Source organism: Linepithema humile, chromosome 5, assembly GCF_040581485.1.
Source record: "Linepithema humile isolate Giens D197 chromosome 5, Lhum_UNIL_v1.0, whole genome shotgun sequence".
In the NCBI taxonomy this organism is placed as follows: domain Eukaryota; kingdom Metazoa; phylum Arthropoda; class Insecta; order Hymenoptera; family Formicidae; genus Linepithema; species Linepithema humile.
Window position 1 is genome coordinate 22808363 of NC_090132.1, and position 26324 is coordinate 22834686.

Sequence of the window (26324 nt, forward strand, 5' to 3'; positions counted from 1 at the left end):
TTTTGAAAGATTCTAAATTAAATTTTATATCAAAATATTTTTAGTCTTGCCAGTCTCTCGACTATATTATTAACAATATATTTATTCCTTTTAATATCGATCTATTAAAACGGTAATAAATACAACTTAATTATTTTAAAACAAATTAATGTCATCTTACATTAATTATAAGATGATAATTTAAAAGCGAATCGAGTTACTTCAATATTTAGTCTTCTAATAAAGCGTATCGGTCACTTAATGTTATCCGTTAATACATAATTATCGTATAATTAAATCCAAATGTGTCCTGTGCTTTTATGAGAAAAAAGGACTCTATGCGACGGTTGATTAAATTTTATAGCTATTTATTAATTTACCTTCTCAAAAAGAGTTTGCAGCGCGTACTCGACATCTACTTTATCGAGAAGTGTCTGCGAAAAAATCTGCTTCAACATACATAGCGAGAGGGAAATTGCTTTTTTGACGTCATAATTCACTGCTGTAGCGTCCCGTTCGAAATCTTAAAGCTATTATTTTATGATATAAAAAACGTTATTTACCGGATGTTATTTTAATTTAACACAACGTTTGCTTCATAACGCGAACTGTATGGCCGCTGGGTACGCGATAAGTTCCTTCTTTTTTTCTCCATCGAAAATGATGGCTAAAAGACGCGAAACGTGTAACACGCTGGCGCGATCGATTATTCTAATTAACACGTGTTTAAATTTATCCGTCAATGGCTCCTCGTGACGATTAATTACTTATTTAATTAACCGATGATGTTTCCACAACAGCAATGCGTAGAGATGGATAGAGCGAGAATGTTTAGCGTTTGTCGAATATTCGAGGTGATCGATCATTGTGTTTGAGGCGTCGTCGCTTCGCACCTGGTTATCGCGATCGCGATTACACGAATAATTAATAGCGAGTTACATCGCAATTTATTATGTCGCTATCTCGTTTTGCCGATCGCGGGTTTCATACGTGGATGTACTTTTCGACGGACAAAATGATTGTGTTTTATCGTACATTTCCGCGAAAGAGGACCGCGCACGTGCGCTATTAAATGCAAAGCCACATACATGTCCGTTTCATTACGAGAAATATGATTAATGAATTTCGTCGCGCAAAACGACGTTAACGCGCACTAAAACATATTCGTTCATTAAAATATTCGTTCGTTAAAATCTGAAGAGGGTCACCCGCGCGCTTATTACTGAAAGTTATGTAATTATGATACACATTATAATTTTCGGCGAGAAAAAGTTGCGCAGTCAAATGGAAATTTTCAGCGAGGCGGGATGATTAATTTCTCAAGCGGTAGGCGAATTTAAAGGCAAAATAAAAAAGGATTTTATTCGCCATCATTTGAAATAAATGCAATTTATTCGATGAAATGCAACTCTGTGAAAACTCGTTAGGAATGAGTTTCATTATAAAGTTAATAAATTAAGAGATAAATTAATAAAAAGATTAATTAAAATGTGCCAGCTTTACTCATCCTTTATTTTATAATTGTTAGTTTGATTGTTGACGAGCTGATTTTTCTTTAACAAATATTTTTCTCTTCTTTGTCAGGAATGTGCATAGCCAACGGAATTGTATTGTACATTTAAATTCACGCGAAGAATGTGGAATTTTTATTTGTGAGTTTATTATACAAAAATATATTTAAATCTGAGTGTTAAAAGCTGTGAAAGACGTGGAGTACTAATTAAAATTTCGCTAAGAGAAGACCGTATCTAAATTGCTCAAAGAATCCGTAAATGAAAGAAAGTGCATGAGAATCTAGAACACCCGGCATTACTTAAATAACAAGATATGCATCCTTTGTAAATCCCTCTCTTACTAGCTAATGGGTTAATTTCCTCTGCAGCGAATTATATAGCGCACGTTGCATTATTACAATAAATTCTACCTTTTCCACCTTTGACACTTGAGATATTTGAGGAAAAACCTCCACGCAAAATTAACGAGGCCGAGTCCGATGTTATATTCACGTCGCGAAATTATGATTTTTATTAAAACCAGTAGCTTCACCGAAATCGCCTTGATTTCTTGTCATGCGAATTAAGAGATCAAACAAATCATCATCTCTTCGCGTAAAAGTTTCCGGAGATGAAACTTCCGGCATTTCGCGGAAATGTGTTCTCGGGTCTCTTTGGATCAAAGCGACTGAGAAGAATCGTGTATTTTTTACAGGCAAAGAACCCCCGTGTGGTTATTAATACATATTCCGCGTTGCGAAATGTATTCTTCATTGCTGTGGCGGGGCGAATGTGTGCTCGCGAATACGCGCATTATGACGATTCTCCATACGCGGGAGAACAATATCACCCACGTGCGCGCGCATTTCCTATTCGCGTTCGGATATTCGGATATTCGCGGGGCAAGCGCGCTAAGTTATGAGGCGGTCATGTCCTCGTAATCAGTGCAAAACGCGAGTTAAGCCTGGATGCATTTGCTATTAAACCACACGCGCATCTCTCGGCGGAGATTAATCCTTCATACATTAATGTCGCAATCATAGCCATTTATTTTATAAAATGTTTGTTTGAACACTGTATTTTCAATATTACGATAATGTGCATCTTCGATAAACGTACCTCTTCATCTTTAATTGACTTCTGCATGATGCAATCAAACTTTATATTTTTTCTTATATAATTTTTTCTTACTTCCTCTCCAGCGCTGTTTTCTCATTACTTCATATTTGAAGCATAACAACGTTAAAATGAGAAAACGAGCGAAAGACAGATGATATCGTGCGATAAATTTTATATTGATAATATCAGATAAAATAAGTATGAGATCTCTGCGGTATCAAATCGCCATTGCGTGGTATCTTTCATTTTTCACTCGCCTTCTCACGTGGTCACGTAGTCAGACAAACGTGAAATAGTCGGAGAACAGAGAGAAAGGAAGCGCGAGAAGGGAAGCGAGGAAAAAGCAAAAAATTACTAGAAAAAATATTGAAGTTTCAAAATTCGGAATAAAACCTAACCTAACGTATTGCAAATTTAGATTAATGTAAAATAAGAAATATATTAAAGATATATGATGTGAACAAATAATTTTGATTAATTTAAAATTGGGAAATTAAACACATATATTTATTGCTTTACTGCGAGGCAAATTTGCCGTTGAATCTTAGAGACCTACGTTTCGACTTGAGAATTTAATCCGCGACTATGCGTCGACGACTGAATCTGTTGCGATTTATCGCATAACCTTCGGAATCTTTTTAAAGCGCACAAGTGGGTCATTGTCTTTGGGCGAGCAACCAGTACGCAAACTAGATTTCTTTGGTTTTTTTCATTTCTCAGAAGCAAGCCTTGAAATAAATTAGCCTGCTGTTGAGGGTCATTTATCTGAAAAATAGTTTTAAACTTTTTTCTTTTTCTACCTTTATAATGTGTAGCGAAACTGGCTGCGTATTAGATTATAAAGAAGAAAAAGTTAGAAGAGTACTAAGTTAGCAACGAGACTTCCTCTTTAAAATTTCATAAGATTTTATAAAGCATGATCAAAGTGCAGCCTTAAACAGAAATTATTTTGCAAAAAGTAAAACATTTACATAGTACTGATTTTGGTCTATTTGTTTTGAAGCACGATCCTTCAAATTGCATACAACGACTCCGGCAATCTGCCGACTTTTTGAAGCAAATCCAACAAGTTTGTTTGGAATCTGTTTGCAAACACTTCTTCATGTTTATTTTTATCTTTTCGATATTCTCAGATCCGTTTCAGAAAAATCGTGAGAAATGATATTTTGTGAATTTCTAGTGCACTTGATCCCGTGCGGGTTTCTTGCTTTTTCCCAAGTTGAAGAACATTTCGAAAGAAGCGAAGTTGTGATAGTTGATACGTCTGATAAGTTGTCGAAATAAAAGTCGATCAATATCGCTGTCTTTACGTTTATGTAGTACGATTTTCGATAACAATTTTATTTTTATTGGAAAATGAGACGTCAAATCGGATTTAATGCCAATAATTTCGTCAGCTTACTAATAATAATACGGAGTTTTCGGTGCCGAGTTTTCATCTTACAACTTGTTATCTTGCTCTAACTCGCAATGAAAGAAATGAAGATTCAACAAAGTACAGTTTATCGGACTTGCGGACTTGATTTGTTCTAATTGCGCTCTTAAGTCTCTCGGGAGGCCCAATCGGCTTAACGCGCTTCGTCCGTCTCTTAAATGGCCTGCCTTCAAATCTAGCTCGGGATAAAGCGAATATGATAGTTTCTGAAAGCACCGGTGCATTATTCCGCGAAGCAAAGCGAATCTTAATACGTATGCACTTTGTGCCGGATATGCCGGATATCCTGGTACTTTTTATCGTGCAGTATGATATCACTTTGAGTACCCAATCTGCGCGGGGCGAATGTATCGCGCCAAGGGAAAATGTGAAATGTGAAAATACGCACTCGACGCCGGTATTAATGTAGTAAATGTGCGAGCGCGCAATTAGCAAAGGAAAATATTTGTATCCCGCGCGCAACAGCAACGGATTACTGGTCAAAGATAAAACAAAATCTCTTTTAATGCGTTTATCTTGCGAAGCGCTTTTTACGTTCGAGTAAGCCGGCCGATTTCCGGCAACGCAAATACCGCCGGGCGAAACTTACCACCGACGATATTTATGTTTCTCGTTAAAAATTTTTAATTTTTAAACATATAACTTTTCTCTCTGCATCTCTCTCTCTATCAGCCTCTCATTTAGATTTAACGCTGGAAGCTCGTTGTTTTATTTGAAATCAAAGTTCGCTCGTCCGATACGAATACACCGCATTCGATATCGGCGTGAGATAAGAATTTAGCGCTAATAATGAGAACGAGAAAACGGATTTTTGTTCAAATTTTTTTTTCATCCACTTCTTTTACACGATGGAAGAGAGGTCTCTAGAGAAACGGGGTCTCAGACGGTTGCCAAGATCACTTCCGACTTGCACCAACCCTGCGAGGAGGCGTCATAGGAATACTAAATGCGCGTCGCGGCACCACGAGCACGGACATTTTTCGTGGCACGCTCTCGCACCAGGTACACCATATTTTTCGCTTCACTATGTGGCTCCCGACTCCATCGCTAGAAATACATACGCCCTTTATCACGAAGCGGGTAGAGCCGAGTATCCGCTCTTAATTTTATCGTGGCGAAAAGTCGAAGACTCCTTTTAAGACCACTCCCACCTTCGCGCTGCGATCGAGCTTAAATATTTTCACTGCGTTCACATCTTTCGAGCACGGCTCGTTTATCCACTTTATTCCTCCCCTCCCGTTTTATCCTCGAGCATCCTGAAATATCTCGCTTCTACGCGCCGCGAAATATCCAGTCTCTCCGCGCTTCCTCATGTTGTTTCACGCTCCACACAGAGGAAGGACGTCCCTGTATACCTGTTTTATACCTGTATATATATCCTCTGTACACTCCGTGCATTCGTAAATAAATGGCGGCCACCGATACATTACGCGCTTTCACGTTATGTCTCGGCGAACCGAAGAACGATGGATCCTGCTTACTCTGAGGAATACGAACAACGCCGTAGCTGTAACTGTAATTGTCCATTATTGCTTGAAACATTTTCATTGAAATTTATATAGAAATTTTAATCCTGATTATATATTCATATATTCTAATTAAAATTTAAATAATCTGGAAATTGGAAAGAAGGTATATATAGATAAAGCACTACCAATAATAGCAATGATAATTTGAGGTTATTAAAAAGAAAACGCGTATGTATAACGAATAAATGTATTAAAAAAATGTGTAGTTAGATATATGCTAATATTAAATTGAAAATAAATATTTATATTGGAAAAGATATATTCAAAATTGTGATTTAAAATTTTTATGCGATAATCACCTGGAGTGTCGCAATTCCAGATTGAGTGCTTTTTATGCAGCGTATGTGCTAATGTCCCATTATCAAGTACGATTGCTTCAGGAGTTAAGAACCGCTCTCGTTTTTGTCCGTTTGACAAACGTGGCATGAATACTCGAGTTCCAATGGACCCATAAATTACATAGGAGTTATAATAAATCTGTGTAATTGAAACATTTTACTTCCATTCCGTTATTATTCTCCGTATATCTCAGGTTTGCACTGATATAATGAAAGCGGCGGGAATAAGGAATGCATCGGATTCTCTCTAAGGCTCAGATAAGGAAGTCAGAGAGATAATTGCCGGAGATTAATGTTATCTCTCGCGGAACAGTACCGAAAGAGGTCACATAAAATTTATTTAGAAGAGTCTTTGAAAAAAATTAACCAATTAAACGAGTCTGAAAGAAATTGACAAGTTTCGAATGAAACGATAACGATTTCAATAGTGGTATTTTGTAATTTCGAATATTTTGATACAAAATTTATGTCGCATACAATTCTGTAATAATTTATGAATTTCAGTTATAACATTACGGGATATATGCTGGCTGAACTTTTGTAGGTACAAAAGAGCTTTGTGAAAATTCAGAAAATATAAATATTGAGAAAAATCAATGTAAATATACGAATAAACACACTTATGCGTGAGCGCGTGTATATAAGTAAACAGAAATCCAAATATACGAACGCGCTTTTATTTTCTTCCCTTTTCACGGGAACGAGCCGCAATGTGTAGAGCTTTTAAAACTATGCTGGCATTAATGACGATGGAAAAATATACGGTTACGACAGACAGTTACGACTTGGATGAAAAGAAAGTATCTAAAGTGAAACACAAATACGCTTGGTAGATAGAATTTGGACTTTCCATACCTGTATCGCGTATTTTCACGTATTTTTCTACAAAATGATGTATTTTTCTGTTATTTAAACGATCAATAATTTGTTTAAGTAAGAGAGAGCAAATAGTCTCTCTTCCTCTCCCTCTCGCGCGCGAAATATATTTGGATATGATGGCCTGGAGCTATATTATAGTCTGCAAATGTAACCCGAACCCAGTTTGAATGTAAACCCTAAAACTCGTAATTGTACTTGACGTTTAACGCTAAGTACACTCATATCTCAGTGCACGATAACTTCGAGCTTTCCACCTGGCGTATAAAATTCAGAGACAAACGGCCTCGTTTAGCGTTAAATGTGACATGTGGATACGGACGTGAGATTAAAGTTCAGGTTTTTTTATTAGTAAACTGCAGCGGGACCTCGTGCGGGGGTTTAATCCCGAGGTAATGCTCACGCTCAAAGATTAGAAGGTCTGCATTTATTCCCGATTTTGCGCGCATCGTGAAACGTTACCGCACTTTATTACTTTGCGTTCCCGCGCGCGCGGAAGGGCGGTGGCATCATTAATTTATCCCGCTGTGCAAGCTACTTGACACATTGCCGAAGCGAGAACCTCATCGATAAATCTCGCCGTCTCTCATTTTGCTCAGCGGGATAGCCATTTTTCGATCAACGCTGAGCTTGACGAGAAATGGGATAAGTCTGGTCAATAGTGCATTAATATCAGCGTGAAGGCTGTGGAAATGACAGAGTTGCTGCGATGTGACGTCGAGAACCGATCGAAGGCTTATTTTCGCGCCGACGGCTTTCGAGCAGCCGATACGCAATACGTTCTTTCTCCAAATAGGAATTTGTCGTTTCTCGTTTCTAAATAGCAGTGGAAGCGTCGGTTTAGACGCGGAAATTTCTTACAAATTTTTACAAAAACTAAAGTAATAAATTAGAAAAAGAGAAAGAGAGAAAAAGTAGTGTTCCAAAGGGGAGAAAGAAACCCATAAACAAAGAAACAACAGTAATGTTGCGCTAATATTTACGGACCATCCTCTTACACGACGATTATACGGATAGTGTTACGCAAAAATGAGTTAATCTACCGAGTGGTAGTTTTGAATAAATTGTTCAAAACGCAGAGATTTATGTTGGCAACCCGGCTATGCGTATAACTTGCTTTTTTTCAACTTCATAGATTAACTCATTTTTATAAAACATCGTCCATGTAAAATATTCTCTCGTAGCTTATAAGTCTATTTATATTTCGCTGTAGATTTTCCAGAATATATAAAATCATAAACTTTTTAATTTCTCTCTCGCCTGTGTATTTAATGCAAAGTAAGCTTGTTGCGCAAACAATTTTGTACGCAGCATTCGCTGCGCGGCCGTTCGCCGACCTTTCACGAAGATTCCATTAATAATTAAAAATCTTACTGTTCCGCCGCGGAATCTGTGTGACGTGCACGATGTATACGTACACATGTAGCAAGCAGTCCTCGCGATTACATTCCATATACAGCGCGAGCAGCGCGGCAGGAGTTTTCAAGACGGCTCTTCTCGCGCATAGAATCATAACACGTGTTTCCCGTTCGCGTTCGGACATGCGGCATAAAATATTTCGTATATCCCGCAGCATTCTCCATTTCACCGCGATTTCCGCCAGCACGTCTAGCCGGGCTGGCAAGGCGCGGACGGACGCTGTCGTCTCGTATCTGCGTGCGCGGCACGAACGACGGCGCGCGCGCTCGCCGCTGCAAACACGCGCTCGTTCCTTCCGTTTCGTTTCTTCATATATTTACGCGCTCGAATAAATTTACGTACTCAAGTACGTGCGATGATATGAGGCGCATTTATCTTTCACATTTTGGTATACGGGGCGTTTATTTCGATCTGCGGTACGTTCGAAATATGGGATGTTATCTCCGAGTTATTCCCGGTTGCCGAGTCGGCCGAGGGAATACGTGGATTTATGCGCAGGGCGACGAGGAGCGCGAATGTCCTTCTATCTATCCTTTCACGAGATGGACGTAAAGGTCGAGAGGGACGTGCGCGCGTTTCACCCCTCCGCCATCGTATCGCCCGTTCGCTCGCGCGCGTCTCATCGCCACCCGTTGAGATCTATGGGTATCGGTGACATATCGGTTCTCCAGCTGTCAACGCCGTATACGTTGAGTAACACCGACTTCGCCGCGAAGCAAAACTGGCGGCAGATAGACTTGTCGCGATGTCGGGTATTTGACAAATCCCACTGTGTCGCGCTTACGTGATGAATTTCACCGCGTTCAATTTGCTTTACGCGCTTACCCTTCGTTTAACACTTTTGGAAAACGGACGAAAACTGCTTTCACCGATGTAACGAGCGGGAACGCCACGCCGGAAGTCGATAACGAAGTAAACAAATAATTGTTCGCAATATTCGCCCATGTTTTATGTAATAAATTGTAAATGTGGCTGACGAGTCCTTTCTGCATGCGCATTTTCTGCTTCTAGTCAAATGTCTATTATTCCGTCGCAGTAATAATATCAAATTATTTTTATAATTTATTGTTATTTTTGGTTTCAAGCGAACATCGCTGTTTTTTTTTTTTTTTTACAAGTCTCTAATTACAACTTTTATTATTACATATTGCGGTGTTAGAACGATGTAGTCAGGACAATCGGGAAGGTAAGTCTTTGTTATGACAATGGCGGATAAGTGCGATAATTATCTCAATTAACCCTACTTAACTCGTAAGTACGCTCGCGGGGTAACTAAGAACCTTCGCCGTTTTCAGTAACTGCACAGGAGAAAGTACTTAATCCTTATCCCGGCAACCTTTTTTCCTAATCAAACAGGAAAGCAATTTTCGTGAGAGTAATTACTTAGCAGAATTCTCCGCTAAATGAAGATTTGAGTACTTTAAAACCATCGAAAATAGTAAACAAAATTAAACCGGCAACTTATCTTTCAGTCTATGTAAAAAAAACAAGCAGCTCTCGGATGAAGATTAAATATTACATTTTTACTAATCTTATATTTTAACGAATTTTCCAGGTGTATATTTTACTCCACGCCATATTAAATATAATGCAAAAACATTTTAATTCGTCCTAATATCATGAGTGGAATGGAAACTAGTGAAGAAGTTATTACACCTTTTTATCGCGAAAAATGTGCGTATAAACTCGCGAGCTAATAATCGTAAAAACAATGACGGCGTGCAGTTATGCATAACGGTGCAATTATCGCAAAATTAGCGGAGTAGCAGCTACCGTTGTTCAGTTGCGGCGTTAAGTACAACGGCGTATCTCGAAATCGCTTGGAAATCGGTGTTCCGAGTGATTTCGCGCGAGATCGTTACCTTCCTTACGCCGAGTGAAGATAACTATGACAGACGTGCATTTCATTTTAACGTTTCCTCTCTTCTCCATCCGCGAATATGTTCATTCCCACTTTCGAACACGCGTCTGTACACAAAACGTGCGCGCACTCGCCGACGCTTTTATCTTCTACCGTCGCAGAAGGGAGAGAGTACCTACGTGAGAGGGAGTATCAACGTCTCCGTGCGATATTCCTTCCGTGAGATATTTTTCCGCGCGAGACAAACGGGAAAAGAGACTGCCATTGTTGCGTTTCAAAGAGCGGCCCTTGCAAATTTAATCATCCGTAAATCATCGCCGCCACTGAGAGAAAGAGAAAAAGAAAGAGGGAGAGCCTGGGCATTTCTCAAAGTGAAATGCCGCCTATCTCTCGCCTCCGCGCATATTATTATCATCGTTTCATGGTCTACTCAGAAACTTCAGAGATGTTACGTTATACTTTCAGCCTTAGAGAGGCTTCTTGATTTTCATGTCCACCAATTTCGGGGAAGAAATGTTTAATTGATTTATATCACTATCTGTTCGGTCAACAAGAATTTCCTTCTTTAACAGTTTTGCGAATTATTAAAGGGTACTTGAAACTGGAACACAGTTTTTCTTTTATGAAAATGTTACGCAATATAGCAACAATTAATAATTTTTTTATCGCAAAGAAAGCTGACATTCGTTCATTTCAAACAAGTTTGCTTATATGCTCGATATATTATCAGCTCGATAAACTCGATGGATTTTTAAACCAGTTTAACAATTTGTCATTCTGATGCCTGAAGCGACAATCTGCTATTATTCCCAGCGTAACCTGGTCAGATACATGATTATTTTACATGTTGATCGCGTATAATCAAATTAACTGTTTTGCTGCATGGTATACATGTATATATGTATATATTTAGAACATTACTTGATGATTACTCGTATGATCATATTTTAAAATGATTATACGAGTAAAAATCCCTTTCTTCAATCTTTAAGTCCATTACATTTTTCGAGAAAATACATTTTGTTGCCTTCTTTTGTGCTTGTATCGCCCCAGGAAAATTCTACAGCGTGCACCGTACACTGTATAACGAAGCTAAATGCATTCCTGCATGCAACTAGGCGAGAAAACAGGGACGATCGCATCGCTGACGTGCCGGCGCAATTATTTTGCGTGCGTGCTTTTATAGTTGCGCGCGACTATACGGTGCAAATTAAATCATGCGTAAGTCATCACCCACTCTCGCTCTGCGGTCTCTTCCTCTCTTACTCTTTATCTGTTTACGCACAGAGTCACGTTTTCGCAGAACGAAATAGCGGACTCGGCTAATAAATGCAGCGCACGTCGGTTCAATGATGAACTTAGACGCCAATTATGCTCCCGAGTCGTCGAATTTTACCGGTTTTACCGAGTCGGTCTTTCAGCCTCCGTTTTATTCGCTGAAACTTGCGGCAAATTAAGGCACCTTCCGACTTGCTCTCGCATTCTCATTGTGAAGGTAACGGTCGATGACGATGAAATTAGTGCGATCTTACGTTCCACGGTAGAGTTGAAAATATTTTCCGTAAGAATTTTTCTTCCAAGAGGAAATGTCAGGGTTCGATTGAAATAGTTTTACTTTTAACTGTCGTGAACTCCTGTGTGAAGTTATTCTGATCTTAGAGAATAAGTTTCACGCTCGGAGAGGAAGTGTTTTTATTTGTGATGCTGACGAATTCTCAAATCTATTTTCTCCAAGTTGTATCTGATAACTTTTTAATCGTTCGCCGTATTATTGAATGAACCATTCGACATTTCATTTTTCGAGATCTAAAAATTTGTATAGAAAAAGCTACCACACAGTAAAAAATCATATTTAAAAAAATAATTTTATTGAAAAAGTATGAAGCTTAATAGCATCAAATTACAATTTTATACTTTTGTTGGTACATTTTATATTAACATTATTAAATATTTAAACTATTATGTATTAAATTGTGTACGATTTCAAAATTAATGCATATATTTTTTATTCAAATAAAATAAAATTTTTTTAATTTTTCGACTGTGTCTCTGATTTTCTCGGAATATTTTAATGATTTAAAAATTTTCATACGTTCTCTCGTGGTGCACACACACTTCTTTCTCTATACAAGTGAGTATCTTTATTTTTTAGTGACTTCGTTTTGTTAACATATATACGCTGTTGCGTAACGTTCTTTCAAGAAAGAGATAAAAACGCTGAAGAAAATGTGGAACGCGAAATTCCAAGGAAGTACAAGGCGAGAATTCAACCTGGTCTATACATGAATAGATATTTCTGTACGCTGAGAATACATTCTTTCTTTACAATTTACTTGAAATATGTACGCAGTTCAAGTACGCCATTCAGAGAACGTGGGAGAAATTACGTGGACATTTAGAGTCTGTTCGTTGATTTAAATTCTGTAATGATGATAAAATAAAATTAATATCTAGTGGCATTAACATTAAAAAGAACAAATGGAAATAATTTGTATTTTTTATAGCCATATGTAATGTAAATAACAATTTTATTACGCTCGGTATTTTAAAGTTATCATTTCGCTGAATTTAATGAAAATGTTATTATTCATATTATACATGAAAATATTATTTATGTGAAAAATTCATCCATCTGTATGAAAATTATTCAGATAACAATCGTATTATTTTATCACTGTTTTACACATTTCGAACCAAGTTTTTGTTACGGAAATCGCGGGACTGCGTCAGATTTCATGATTAGTTTCTAGCCAAAAAACATACGAAAAAAGCTTCATTTATCGTTCGCGATGGTCAACAGAAAATGAACCGTGTAGATTCGGCTTTAGTCGACTAAGTGTAATACCAAGCCGAATTTACTTTCGCTCCACGTTCGTCCGGGAAACGTTACTCCTCGCGGTGAGAAAGAACGACCGCATGTATATGTTGGCTGTACGCGAGTCTTTTTTTATTCGAAGAAGCTAATATCACGCGCAACCGTCGACCGATAGGGTGAGTCCACTTCGCCAACACTTTATTTTCACAAGCGAAGAGCTTACGAGGTCTCTACGTCGTCGAATAACCGCCTATAGGCTACCGCGAAAGAACGAAATGTTTACTCTGAAAATATCCGCTTCTCTGTGTAGGCGCGTATGTGTATGTTGAACGATAGCGGAACTCGCGTCAGGTGCTCACCCAGTTCAGACTTGAGAAGATTGTCGACCCGTGATTCTCCCCCCTCCCCCTCCCTCCACTTAACTCTCTTGAACTTGCACTTCTTCGTCGTTCATTAAACAGATCTTGCAATTATAATTCCTTACTTTGAATATAACAAAATCGAGATGTGTCTTTATTTTTTCCCAAATATTATATTATATTACTGCTGTTATGCTTTGAACAGAATCTGTTTCTACACAATGTTTTTGCAATAAAATTGCATGAATAACGCATTTCCGAAATCTTGAAACAGTTTGCACAAAATATTCTATGTAGAAAAGCGACTGTGATATCGTTAGAGTGACAAGCCTTGAAATATATACATTTGTACGAGAAGAGACGGACAAGACTTTTCCCTCATCGAGTTTTATTTTAAAAATAAATTTGCTCGAACAAAATTTCCATAAATATTTGATTGAACGTCACCTCATCTCAATGTTTGAATTTTTGCTAATTTCCATATTTGATGTTTCGATAAATAAGCTTCAAACGAGAATTAAAACTATGAAAATTCAGAGACTGTGGAAAAATGTAGCAGCCAATCAAATTTTTGCCGATGCAAAATTATCTACCTCGAAATTAGTTGATGAGTATATGCTTGAAAAATTGAACCAATTAATTCCGGAAACTGTGAATACATCGCAGTTAAAGCATATTGAAGCATATTTCATTAGTCAGAACATGCATATACATGAAAGTGTTATCTTCAATATTTATGATAACATTATTTGCATCTATAAGTCCGGTTAATTTCAGTATCAAATGATCAACTATACAACTATATCGTCCTTGTGCATCGATCACGTATTTATGGTCGTATTTATCCGGATTTGCGCGTATCCAAAGTTTGCGATCGCGTCGTTCCCATGTGAACAAGCCTGTTCACGTACGAAGGATTAATTAAAGTGAGTCAGTAAGCAAAGGCCTGAGGTTAATTAAATTTAAATAATGCCCTCTGTGCGCGGGGAGGATCCGTCGTATATCACGGTGCGAGCGCCATTATAATGAATTCAAAAGCTTCGGTCCAGTCGCGCAGCGCGCCACACAAACGCATTATTCGACTTTATTAATAAATTAACATGAATTAATCGCGTCGACATACTATGTGCCACTGGCTAATTACCGATTCAGTATCATTGACGATAAATCGCTTCCGGGTTACAAAATGAAATGTGGGGATGAGAGATGGCTTATTATACATCTCTGTGAATGGCGCAGCGGCCAAGTTTGCAAAATGAAATGCACAGGGGACGGCTAAAAGCCTTCTCTGCTCACCCGAGAAGTAAACGAATAATAGAGAAATTTCGAAATCCGATGCACAACATCGTGGAGTATGCCGGGGCTTAGGAAATCCCGAAGCGCCTCACGGTAAATACAGTGAGTTTGGCCAGAGAGGAGAATTTAGCGAGATCCAAGCTCCTCGGGAAACTATGAAAAAGCGCTTAGGAGAATGGCTGCAATAGTAGTATACCTTAACTTATCCAATTGCTGTGAAATCGGAGCGTACACGTAATCAAAGCTCTGTCTGCCGCATAAAATGTCTAATATAATCATACGTCATATTGACTCTGTAGAGTAGCAGCATGTTTGCCGAATCATAACGTACATATTAGAGTTTAATATAGTAATTTTCAGCAGTTTATTTTGAAAACTAACATTGCAAAAGTTACATTTAACCTTTTAAAATATATATTTTACTTGATGAACACACACATTTTACCATCAACAGTTTAAAAATCGTGATGCCTCAACTTGTGCGAAAAATCGCAATGCTTTATCCGCTGAATATAAATACAACGAAAAATGCGACAAATAAAATTATTAAGACGTTCCAGATTCAACTAATGGCGACAATAGAAGACGATAATATATATTTATCAAAGTACACGCGCTCGCGCGCGAAGTGACCTTTATACCAGTAAATCTAAAAGTAAATCTAAAATCGGATTTAACGGTGGAAAAAGATTTTTATAAAATAACGAAACAGAGATAAAGACAACGTTCTTTGTTCCAATCAGATAATATTTCATAAAAGCATCATGACGGTAGTCATATGACAAAGTAGATAATAACAGAGGAAGAATAAATGACGCGTGCAAAGCGTACACACTGTTTGCACGTATCATCAGGCTTTATGCTGTGTATATCGTGTTGTAGTCGTAAATAAAAAGTTTCGCGCTCAAAGCTCCGTTAAAGGGAAATATTGCAAAATAAATATATTATAAATTATAAAATGAATATAATATATATTACAAAAAATTTTATTGTATTGACTTCGCGAAATCGTTTTTATAAACCGTCTGTCATAATTTTGCACGTGCAATTTGCAACAAAAAATAATTAAAGTAAAACCTGATTATTTTATTTAAAAATTATTACAACAAGATATTGCGTGTGCTTTCGTTATTTGATACGCGGATACGAGTTTAGTTATTGCACGTGGTCGCCGTGTTAACATGCAATATTGCAATTTCTTTCTAAATGAAAATAAATCAATTTATTTAACGATACATCTTAAGACGGACGCAGCTCTCGCGTGCGACGTAACACGGAACGCTTTTCGTAATTTTCTCGTGTGTGAACGAGAAATTCAATAAATCATTCGAAATGTATCCATTCATCGAAAAAAATCAATGTGCGTCACATGGTGCGCAGTGAGGGTTAACAGTCACAGATAAAAATCGCAGTGCGGGCCGTGCGCTGCGTTGAGGCGAGCCTTCCGCCGCAGCGTGGCGAAAAAAATCCCGGATTTGCGTCGTGTGCACTCATTTGTAACACGTACGGAGAAAAACGAACAAAAAAGTGGGAGAGAGAGAGAGAGGGAGGGGGCGGAAAGAGAGACGGCTGAGAATAAAGGCGAGTAAGAAGGACGAAAAGCGGAATAAAAGGGTGGTCCTTGCTCAAAAGCCCGCCGCACGCGCTTCATTGTGCGCTGCTCGTGACGTTTCGCAGGTATTTTCGTTTCCGACGTGAAACGGTCGCGCGAAAGTGCCGTTATTTCTGGAGGTTTCCCGCCGGTGAATTTTGTTTTATTCGTCGATCGCCGTACTTCACCGTGCAAAGTAAGTGTGCTAAAATTGCGCTCGCTTAACCTTCCGTTCGCACGAGCGAACGAGCGAAAATCGCAGTTCGGATTTCTTCCTCTCGGTTCGACAACCGGAGACGCGCAGGTAGTCTTGCGTAAAATCAGTGCTTCTCCGGAGGTAATTGGTTTCTGTCGAAAGTTCTTACCTCCGGGTTTCCTCTTACCTCCGAGCAGGTATCGGTATGACGCACAGTGGTGCTTAGGCAAACGTAGACTTTCCACTTTATAGATACGCGATCCCGCCTGTGAAACCTCACGTTCGTTGATCAGAAACACTGAAATGTGTTTGCTACTATTTCCGAGCTGCAGAAATTAATATCACAAACTTGTTATACGTTCATATATTTAAAAATATGTTTAATCTGGACGAAAAAAGAAATTATATAAATTATTCTGGAAGATTCACATATCACTTTTCATATGTGAGATTAGTTTCAAATATATACAAATATATATAAATGAAATCTTCTATTTCAGAGTATATTCAAAAGATAATAGGATATTCTGTGTCAAATTGCAGAAATAGCTTCTAAAAATAATTGTTGAATATTTTCGTAAGATTATTATGATTAGTAAGTTCTTTTGGAGAAATAAAAAATTATAATTCCTAAATTATGAGATAGTTAAATATATGATGTGAATTGTAAGATAATAAAGTACGAAAATTTTAATTTGTTCTATTACACTTTCAAAGATCGCAGTTACTATTATAATATTGGAGATGATTAATTAATTGCAGGTAAATTTATAGAGGCAATAACTGATAAAATTAAATGCGCATTTATTTTTGCAATATGATGCTCTTTTCATTATTCATCGTTTTTCAAATAAAACAAAAGTTCGCAAGAGTGGTTGTTAAGCACCACTGTGCGATGTTTCTTATAACGGCAAACATAATCGATGTCGCGGAAAAAGTTGGCACGATGAGACACCGAGAGTATCGTCGCAAATAACTCCAATGCAATTGTTTTTTTTCTTTTTCTTTTTTTTTCTTCAAAGCGTACTGCATAACACGCAGCAACCGGCAAGATTATTTCTTTAATAAGAAAACTCACGGAAGAAATGCAGAGTTGGGAATAAAAGCGACGACGAGCGGAAATTATTTCTTATATATAATCGGGAAGATTAAAAAGTTTAATGAACTATTGGCAAAGGGATTTATTTATAGAACTAACGCAATTCATCTTAATGATTGCGCCTTAATTATACAGTTCATCTTTATCAAACTTATTTTTTTAAGTGGCAGTACTCTTTTTCTCACTTCCACAAAATATTCGAATTTCTTTCCGCGGTTCTTTGTAAAATAACATTCATTAAGAAGATGCTTTATTTGTTCAGCATTAAGAAAGGATTTAGATTAATTTTTTATTAATGATATGTCATTGATTAAAGTAACGTATTTTCATTAGCCATACAATGCTTTTGTATCGTTAGGTGCTTTCCAGCTTCCGCACTACGACGCAACGTTCTAATCAACGTAAAGTTTTCAAGTGACCAGTTAAATAAGATTGCAGTAAGTTAAGAATTCTGCGCTACAATATTGCTGCAGCGCTGCAATTGTACTAAGCTTTATGCGCGGAGACCCTGATTGCTTGTTGTTAGTGATGAAGGGTCGGTCTGGAAACTTCTTAGCGAAGGTACCTAGCGCTCAGTACTAAAGATCTTGTCCAAGTACATTAACCCGGGGAATGGTCGCGCAGAGTGTAATTTACACCCCGCCGACTCACAATCAAGAGAGAGCATTTCTGCCGTTCGGCTCGAAATCACCGGAATTAGCATTTGAGTTTCGCTTTTCAGTTGACTCAAGAATAGATTCGTCTTTAGAATATTATTATGCATATTCTTAAGTGTGGAGAAATTAAAAATTTATTACAAATGGTATGTAAATTCGATTCCGTGCGAGCATTTATATCACGGAGAACTCAAACAAGGTTAATGAAATTTTTGAAATTTTCAAGAGTAATTTTAACGTACTAATGGAATTCACGACAGAATAAAGTTTACGAAATTTCTGAGACTTGCGAGAATTTCTAATATGTTGAAATGTGAAAATGGAAAAAGCGCTATTTTTCCTGGCAATATGTTTAAAACATCTGGACAGATACTCCCTCATATTCTCAGTGGAATACGGAAGAGTGTCAATTTCAATGTTTAACTCGGGTTTACAAGGATATCGAAACGTAATCTAGATTGCGCTCCTGCGAGAGAGAACCGATTCACGCTATTGGATTTCCACGTTGTCCCGCAGGACTTTTTTGCGCGTTATTTCACGAATGCACTCGGGCGTACGAAAGCACAGTATCGGGGAGAAGCTTTAATTGAGCGATTCGACCGCGTAATTTAGAGATTAAAAACATCGGCGCGCGGGGCACGTTGCACGCGAGAGCGAGCGAGCGGGAGGGGTGCGCGCTCGCGTGCGTTAAAATCTCGATGCTGTAATTCTTCAACGTCGAAATGAACCTCGGCGAATTAAACTGACGTAAATCGGCGCAACACGCTCGAGAGAGGGTGCGCTATATAATACACCGGCACGAACCGACAAACTGCATCTACGCCTCGCGTTTACTCGGCGATCCTGTTTTACACGGCAGTGTTACATGCGATACACAGCTCGCCTTGTATTCATTCCTTCTGACATTATTCGGTATCTCTCGCGGTGATACTGATCTTACGATACAAATTTATTCGAAATTACATTTTCAGGGCGCAAAATATAAAAAAGGGGGGGGGGGGGGAAAGTGGAATATTTTAGTTATTAAAGTCTAAAAAATTTGTTGCGAGCGCGCAGCGACATTAATCGCTTTGATTTATAGCGTTACTCCGATAACGATATATATACGCACGTTTCATTCGGAATGCAGTGCGCCATTTGTCTCGCACGCGAAAAAATCATATTGTGTGTATTTTGAAAATTTAACAACTATTAAAAATAGGTAAAATATTTAAAACTCAATCTCACATATGCGCGCGGAGTAGTATTCTCTTTGTATTCATCCCATGATTCCGAAAGGTCCTCCATCCGGATATCGTATCTCGCGTTTGACGTTCGAAATGACACGGGTTAACAAATGGACAAATATACTTCAAATAAATATCTCTCGCTGACACTATTGGATTTTTATCTTTTTCTTCGCAACGTGCATATAGCCAGCCCATATATCTCCTACCGAATACAGCAAGTTCGCGTGTACTTTTCAAAGTTAACTGATAAAAAACTTGTGCGCTCTGTTTCATGTTAAACAGAACTGACGGGAAACACTTTATCTCTTTCATCATGTCCATTCTACTATAATCTGATACGTGAAATATCGCGTTTGTAGACTGATGTCGGGAAACATTATGCAGAGAGGAAAAAAAAAACCGATATCTCTAAATCCGTTACATTGCAAATATCTAGCTTACGATAATAAACTGTACGTACAATATCGGCGTGTGTAGATCGCTGAAGTTTTAATGGCCCGGGACCATCTAAAATAACTTCCAGCGGCGACTATTATCGCGTCCACGAAACCCGCGCGAGATTAGCGTAGAGAGATACGGAATCAGATAAATTTACAGTTCGCACGATCGCACACGAACAACGCGCACCTCCGCGATCGCTCGTGGTATCGCGAGGATATTGCGGGGACCAATACAATTCGCGCTATTAAGCGGCTCATTGGTTTACAAGCGCGAACGAGGTTGCGCGCACTCGATCGATCGATCGCCGTAAGAATTTCGCTCTTCGCAATGCAATCCCTCTCTCACCCACAAATTGCAATAACGTTCGCGCGCGCGTACGCATTCGCATACGGGAATCAAGATGCGAGGGCACGTATACGTGTGTACCGTTGGCAGATCAAAGCTTTCAATCGGACGCCGCCGCCGCTCCTCAACGACGAGGGCAACTGCGAAACGCGGCTCAAAGGCCGCGTAAGCTTTTATTACTTCTGCCGACCGAACTTCGAGCGACGCGCGCGATGCCCGTCATCGTCGAAATCCTATACAGGATACTCGATAGTATAGGCCGCGTGCAACGCAAATGATTTATCCTCAGTCGGAACGTCGAGGCACAAATAGTTTTCCTCGCTGCAGCCGATTAAAATAGAAGAAGTTTTATAGGCGACGGATGGCGTTTCGAGGATGCAAATAGGCAACCGTATTGCTCGGCTCAAGTTAAATAGAGAACCCAATTAAACAAAATCTCTTAACTCGATGCATAGTTAAAAAGATATTTCATTTTGTTTAACTTTTAAGAACTCGAAAGAAATGTTCAACTAAAGCTGTATTCTTAAACTTGACTCGCGAGAAAGAAGGTCCTTTTGTTTCTTTTAGAAATATTGCGATGTGCTTATTCTGGAACAATTGATCTCAAATTAGCTGAAGAATTCGTTATTAAACGTCGTTGTGGTAGCAGCGCGGTCTACGTGTTTTTTTTTCCTCCTCGGATTGTTACTCGATGAAAAAAATTGTAGGAATTTCGATTCTTTGCTCTATCAAGCGCTTTTCATATCGTCCGTTTTAAAAGCCATCAATTCATATCTCGCTATTTTGTGTCCGCAGAAAACGTCGTCCAATTTGTATTACGTTTGAAGTGAAAGCTACATCCGGTCCATAAAAATTAAACGTTATTGGTGGTGCTGTCGTTAAATTAGCGCGGACGCATTTCCATTTTGATCTCCGCTTGCTTTTTACAATCTCCCGTTTTTTACCATCGACAAATCATTTAACCGTGACGACGAAATTTTCGCATCGTAGGATTATCGATAGTCACTTTAATTATCGATGATTGCACTGTCATTGCGACTGTAATTTTTTTCGCTCTATATTTTATTCAACTAAGCATTTTTTTATTCGAAAGAAAAATCTAAGAAAAATACATCGTAATAAATTATAAACGAATTTGACAATTTCAATTGAACTCTCACATTGAATTTAATGGCAGATTGCGTACACGAACTATATTGAAGAATGAAGAGGTAATATTATACGTTTGAAATGTGGGTCAGTTCTGATTTCATTATTAATTACATTTTCGTTTGTCGAATCTCGTCAGTCGTTCATTGATCTTTTATCGAGAGGATCCAAGGAAGGTCCATCCTTTTTTTTTTTTTTGATAAAAACGCGAGCATTGCACGTCCGAATACTGCCTTTATATTGATTTAACAGACTGCGCACGATAGCGTTTGAGGCGATTCGAGGAAAATTGCAATAGTATGCATCTCGCTGTTTGCGAATTGCATTTGCCGTTTGGCACGCTAGTTGCGAAAAAAAAAACACGCATGATATGGACTTAATAAAACAACGATTGACTGTAAGTAGAATTTGAATCACAGTTTTTAAATAAAACGCGGATTTGAGATTCTTTTTGCACACTTTACGTAAAACACTGTGTATGCGCAAATTGATAATGATGGCGTTGAATTGTGCTTTTATCCGCGATGCACTTTCGATAATTTTGTTAAATGTATCGGAAAAATTCAAAGATGGTTTGTAATGCTGAAAAAAATATTACGCGATAAATATGCCAGTATGCCATAAAAAATTACCGGGCTGAAGGTAACATAACGTAGTGTACGTGAAATGTGAAAACAAGCCGCAAAAATATAAATCGACGAAAAGAGGATTAATCGGGCAATTTGCAGTTACGCGACCGACGATTACAGCATTAAAATTAATTAAGCTTTGTTATGGAAGGATAGATATGCATCGATTAAATGGGCTTTGCCTATAGATACCGGCGTACAATACGGTCGTTTGTTTCGTTCGGTAGAATATAGTGCTATACAATAACCTATTCGCCACATGTGGCGAGTGGCGAACGATATTGGACACTGCTGCAATAAAGAGTTAGCTTTCAATGCCTTTATTTATTAAGGGGAAAATCTGAATTTTTCATGAATTGTCCATAACCTGTTTGGGAATTCTTTGCAAAATTCCGATTAAACCAATTTTTAAATTTGCATTCGACGATTTTGTTTGTCGGTTGATGAAGTGTCAAGAAAATTGATATTTGTAACACTTGCTTTTTCACCTGCCGAATTATTTCAATTCTACTAAACTCTGTAATCATCTTTTATCGGCTTTTAAATATAAATAAAAAATCCAAATAATAAAAAGGGTAACAAAGAAAACATTTTTGTTTCTCTTTCATGTATAATTCTATTAAAAGTAATGTGAAATAGCTTGCATCACAAAATATCATCCATAAATTGCAGCCGCGATACTCCAATATGTAGATTTTATATTGAGTATACTATATGCTCATAAACAATGTGTTTGCACTAGAAATGAAGCAGCAATGCATCACAAACATATATTAATCTTTAATAAGCTATATCGTCCCCGTCTCGACGCTTTAGTTTTGCTTTTTTCAATTCTTGCTTATACAAAATTAGAATTCAATTGAATGCAATATTTCTTCTTGTATTTTTCTCCAAAAGATCAATAAAAATTATTATTATGCCATTCAAAAACAGTCTAAAATATAGACGTATCTGATGAAATCTGAAAGAGGAAGTCGGTTTTATCGAATATTTCGTCAGTTGAAGATTAAGTCTTCCTCTTTGTTATCCACAACGTCAATCGAACGTACATTTGTCCACTGAAATAGAATTCTTCACACAGGATGAAAGACCGCCGTTTTCAGTAACCGAGAATATCAATGCTCCCGGCATGGATCGATTGAGTTAGATCACGAATAGACACACTTATCGGAACAACTGAGCAAATTAATTAGCTCCGGGCGATTCCGCCAATCGAAGCCATCGCAAATAAACGTGTCCAACACTCTTGCTGTTGTATTGCTAACCAACCGACCGACCGACCGACCAAACCCGCTTTTCGTAACATTGCGCAGACCTGTTGCTGTATATCGCGTAATGTTGTGCCGCATGCACCGTGCCGATAACACAGGCTATTTTGAGTTCGCTTCTTGAGCCGCGAAAATCTCATAAAACGCCGGCAAATAGGCAGCGGTACCGCGTCGCGACGGGGTCGCTGCTAAAATCAGCGGTTACCACTTCCGGCGGAAAAATATCACGCTGAAAACTGAGTTAGAGAGAGGTACTAATTGGATCTAATTAGGATGTAAATGAAAATTTCATGTCGCTTCGTCCTGATTACTTGGCGGGACTAAAGAGAACGAATAAGAGCGTCTCTTTCTCTTTCTTCTCTTTTTTATCCGCTAAAATATTTTTTGCGACGTCAGTTGTGCGTCTCGTTTGTCTTTCTTTGGATTTTTAGTCTTATTACGGCGAATTTCCTTTTTGACGAAAAGATTTAAAAGACTTTAAATATGAAACGTGATTACTTATGCAGTGAAGCTTGATATATGTATGTTCGCTGCCATAAATCAGAGATATCTTAGCCCGACTTTCTTTTTTACAGAACAGTTTTATTCAGCTTCTGTTTTATAGCGAATCTCTGACGTTTTAGTTTAAAAATGTCCAAGGATAATGACATCTCTTTTTCGGTTTCTAAAATAATAATTCAAAAATTGTGAAAGATATCTATAAATATTATCAGTTTAAAATTAACTTTTCAGAAAATTGAATAAAAATGTCTAAATAAATTACAAAATGTGTAAACATTAATAATATTTGCCAATCATTTATTTTAATATCAATGTTATAAATATATCTTTCGGTTAAATTTTATAAATAAACTTTCTTTCAATCTCGTTGTTTTTTTCTTTCACTGTCGAATTAGGACATTTGTTTTGCATATATGTGTCTATTTTACAACTGTTCGAAACTTGGTGCTTGTGTTACACGAGCGCTCCGCATAAACCCGATCCATTTCGTCGTACGAATATCAACAGCAAGATATACGAAGTCACAACCGTCGATAAGCAACGTAGGTCGGTTGAAACTCGCTACCATCTCTGCAGTTCATCAGATCTTGGCACAATAAACACCGTGTCGTCTTCTTTCAAAACTTGCAAACTGCACGGGTTGTGAATCACGGTCTTGTAAACGGATTCTCTTCTTCTGTTTCCCCCAGCAGCGTACGCACCGGAAATAAGTTTCCAGCAGAACGTCGGTGTGCGCTACGCTGCTTTATTGTCGGTGGAATCAAGTTTCGAATCTCACGGTATCGACAAAAGTACGAAATTGGCAAATTTGTAAACTAATTACTTCAATTATTCAATTATTTATTTCTCGAGTAGCTTTCCTTATCTCCGAAATAAATTTTTTTTTTTTTAGGCGACTGGTTTGAAAAGGCGTAATAAATAAATAATAAATTAAAATAATTAAAAAGAGCAATTAAATGGCAGAAAGGATGGGATTTAATTTTTTCAGTGTTCGGTGCTAGATTGGTATATTTTCCGAGTTACACTATCTTATTTTATAAATTAATCGTTTTCCGCTTATTTTACATTTTTAATTGGTTTTTATCGCAAGCAACTCGGTCAAATGAGAATTAAAAAGCGATATTTGCTAATTTCCGTGTAGCGAAACGTTTCAGATATTTTTAGTTCCGCGATATTACATTCAATTCGGTCATTTCGACTCTTGTCCCGTGATTTAACGAGATATATCCTCCATTTATATTGCAGAATGTACTTTTAAATCATATTTGCTCTCTACCTGCGGACTGAAATGAAAGCGCTCGTAACACTACCAGCGTGAAATGTATTACCGTTGTGGATATATTATTTATTGCTTTTACAGATCATTAAACGTGAATGCAAAACAACAAATTAATATCCAGACGTATTTAGTCATAAATAACGCTTTATAACAATTCGTAAATGGAACATTCCGCATTTTCAGTTCTTTAACATAGTAATACAAGGTATCACTGTATGATCGGGTAAAAAGCTTTCGAAAACTTTTAAGCGCTTTCTAGTGATATTATACCAATATTGTTATCAAGCTCTCGAAAAGGAAGTATCTGCCAACTGCCAACAGAAATATTTGATGAAAAGGAATGCTTTAATATCTCAAAAGTAGCTCTTCATATTTCTCGATGTTATTCGAAAGCACTTTGAAAAAGTAGATAAGTATATACATATACATATATATAGCAAATATTTAGCATCTTGCGTAAACATTAGTTGAAACAACATGCACTATTTTCTTTCAATACGAATGTAAGATTTATCGTAAAGAAACGCGAAACAAAAGAAAATCAAAGTGTGTTAATACTCGTTATTAATTTAGTTTTGCAAAATGTTATACAATTATTCTGTGTAATTCATAGATGGTCGACCAAACAGAAAATATCCCGTAAGTAATATCATCTGATAATTTCAGAATTTAATAGATTTATAATTCTTTCCACTTTACTTGGTAAAATGAATGAAGAGCGAGGAGAGAGCGAGATATCGCAGCTCTCAAAGAAGTAAGTTTGATTATCAAGATGTTGTATTGGGGAGGAAGGCTCAGCGAGAGAATTCTGTAAAGAGAGACTTTCTCTCTCTCTCTCTCTCTCTCTCTCTCTCTCTCTCTCTGCCGTTCCAATTTGTATTAATAACGTTTTCGAATGCGGGCAAATGAGCGTGAGATGTACGGAAGTCGGCGAAGACCTCGTCGCCGTCGTCCTTTATACAAGCGGCGAGTTGCAGGCGCATCATCTTCCTTCCTCCAGTTCGCCGCTGCATCCTACGCAATGCTATTAAGCTTTTGGCGAAGAGAGCACTTTCGTCTTAGCTAACTGCAATTTAATTTTAATTATGGTTGAGATGCAGTTTCCGCTATAATATCGGGCTCTCAGGATAGCAAGTAGAGCGCTATGAAATTTTTATCTCATCGAAATGCGCAATAAATCCCACGATAAAAATCCGCAATAGCCGCACTTCGCAAAGTGGCTTGTTAGCAGCAGGCGAAGAACGGCGAAATTTTCAAGCTCGATATACGAGATGTCGCACGACGGGCGATTCCTGTGATAAAATCTTAAAATAGAATATAATAATAATAAAAAATAATATAATCGTAGGGATAAAATGCAGGCCAGAGATCACACACTTTTAAAGAATTAAAAGTTATAATTCGGTTCAATAAGTACAAAAA

General features: G+C 37.8%; 1 protein-coding gene across 5 annotated transcripts in view; it reads left to right on the plus strand.

The window, feature by feature from the left end:
* LOC105676103 (Leucine-rich repeat activity-regulated protein at synapses) overlaps positions 1-26324 on the plus strand; it is a 73816-nt gene that overhangs the window by 39316 nt on the left and 8176 nt on the right. The gene's annotated exons all lie outside the window — the stretch shown is intronic.